Genomic DNA, 2,683 nt, shown 5'->3' with positions numbered 1-2,683 from the left:
ACAAAAATTGCTCAGTAATGCTTCAGATTAGCTGAATCAAAAAGATTAGAATTTAATATGAACAAAACAAATACAAATGGTTATAAAATTCATAAACAAAGAAAGGATAGAGAAGGAAACAGAGGAAACCAAGGCAATAGGCAACCAAGCCAATAGGCAACCAAGTAATCACAAAACGCACCAAATATTCATACCTAGGGGATTTAATTAATGATATAGGGATAATAGGAGGTTATAACGATATGATAGTGATATAAGAGTCCGAACTGAAAATTTTTGATGATGAGCGGTTTCATGATGAGCGAAATATTATCATGGGCAGAAGAACAAAATTATGGAAATCATACTATAGAAGCAAGAGTGAAATTATACGAATGCACAGTTTTACCTTCCTTCCTAAATAACAGTGAAACATGGACCCTTAACTAATTTATTTGGCTCCCCCTTAACTAAGGAAGAAGTAAAAATGTTGGAGGATTTCCGAAATGAGTGCCTGCGCAAAATAATAATCACGCAGAAAACGCAGAAAAGCTGAGAGGGTCTATGTCCCCCGGGGTACTGCCGGAACATACCCTGGTACTATCTAATATGCCGTACCGTACCTCGCCTACTCCACTAACGAGTCTAGGTAGTCGCCTACGCCTACTCCCTAACCCTAACCATATCAAATAGTGACCAGGGTACGTTCTGGTATACCGGACCGTACCCAGGGTACGTTCCGGCTGTACCCTGGGGGACATAGACCCTATGAGCCGCAGAAAAATCTATGGAAAGGCATTAAATGACGATGAAAATACCAAGGAAAGATACGGAGAAATCAGTAAAAATAACATATAGTAACTTTCTATACGTAAATCGTGGTAAATACATTAAAAACGCATTATTTTATTGAAAATCCCCATATTTACTTATAAAACATCCAAGAAATGGCGCTGTGGCATGTAAACATTGGCTGTATTTTGGTGGAAAATGTTCAATGAATGACGCACTCTGAAAATTTTCCTCTTCGATGCGAAATGCATCGGCCGGGCATTTCATTATTTACGAAAAGTAAATAGGACGGCGAAAAACAGTAGGTACAGGAACCGGTAACGTCGGTCACGCCCCCTTCATGTCCATCAACGAAGAAGGCGGGGCTTTGAAGTTATTCTGTTTACGGAGATGCGAAAATGCAACAGAATGATCTAGCGCAGTGTGCTAAACAGCGTGTTATTTTCGTATTTGTGCCAAACTCTATCGTAGCAAATCGTTCTAGCTTAGCAGAATGCCCTAGTTCCTGAGATCGGCAATTCCGTGCTCTAATGGTATTATACCCAGAAGTTATAATAGAGAGGTGCGGCGTAGACTGTGAATGTGATTGGAAGACACAAAGTGTCAATCCTCGGCGCGCCTCGGCATCATGGCCGCATCACGTCCAGAGAGACCGGGTACAAGATGGCATTGCGCAAAAGATGCGTTGTTCCCTGACCGCCGAGAGCGGTTAAGCCGCGCATTTCCGCGGGACTGGGTGCACGCGACCGCGAGGTGTTGTATGTAGCATCTCGCGCTGCCCGCTATACAAATTCGCACGCCGAAGGAGGGCGGGCGGACGAATCCGTATAGCGAGCAGCGTAACATCGCGCAGTTTTCGTCAGACGTACACCGGCTTGACTACGGCAGCCTTGGGTGGGAGGGCATTTCCTGCTGCTGCTGCTTTGTTGCTCTAGGGCCGCGCTGCATCAGGGACCAGTATTTGGTGCTGCTGCTGGTTTGCTGCTGCAGGAGCGCGCTGCAGCAGGGGCCAGTATTGCTTGCTGCTGCTGCTGCTGCTGCTTTGCTGCTGCATGGGCCAGTATTTGTTGCTGCTGCTGCTTTGCTGCTGCGTCGGCGCGCTGCAGCAGGGGCCAGTATGTACGTGTACATAGGATTAGCTACGTGTAAAAACTGGCACGGCCACGCCAGCACGTGCTCGCATGACGTGCCGTCACCACGGGCAGCGTGGGGTCAGGTTGGTAAAAACTTGCCATGTACGCAGCCAGGCGCCGCGGCGGCGGCGGTTTTGGAGATAGCATCTAGACAGCGCCCACCCACGTGGAGCGCCGTACCAGACTTCGTTAAAACCTCTGTGATAGACATGACGCTATACTCAGCAGTATGCCCCGTCATCGCGTAGCGGCCAATGATCAAGCGCGTGGTCGCTGATTGACAGCATTTCTTGGGGTTTCTTGTAGGAGCCACTACGTGTTACCCGTGAGGCGCACCACCCAAAAAAATGTTTAGGGGCCGTTTAGAGATGGTCTCTAGCCGTCGATCGCGAAATGTCGGTTGGATTCCGCCCCGTTTTCGCGGAGTTCGTTTTCAGACCCCTGTCTAAGTGGACAATAAGGGGGCAGCGTATTCGCTGTGGGGGCGAATGTCCGTCGAGCCTGAATGAAGCTTTCTTTGCACTGAATAAAAAATGTAGCATCAAATCCCTGCTATCGCTCATATGCTGATTTCGCATGAATATCACTGCTAGGTCTCGGACCACCCAATGCTATAGCACAATGATAACTCTGAGCGTTATATACGCTGCTGAACTTCCTGCCTAATCTCCACAGAAAGATATAGGTACAGATATACGACCATCTAGTGTTGTCAATCGGTTGTAATTTCGTAATCGATCATCGGTTGGACCCAAGTAACCGATGATCGGTTACAATCG

This window comes from Priapulus caudatus, unplaced genomic scaffold (assembly GCF_000485595.1).
Source record: "Priapulus caudatus unplaced genomic scaffold, Priapulus_caudatus-5.0.1 Scaffold571, whole genome shotgun sequence".
Taxonomy (NCBI): Eukaryota; Metazoa; Priapulida; class Priapulimorpha; order Priapulimorphida; family Priapulidae; genus Priapulus; species Priapulus caudatus.
This window is presented reverse-complemented; position numbering follows the sequence as displayed.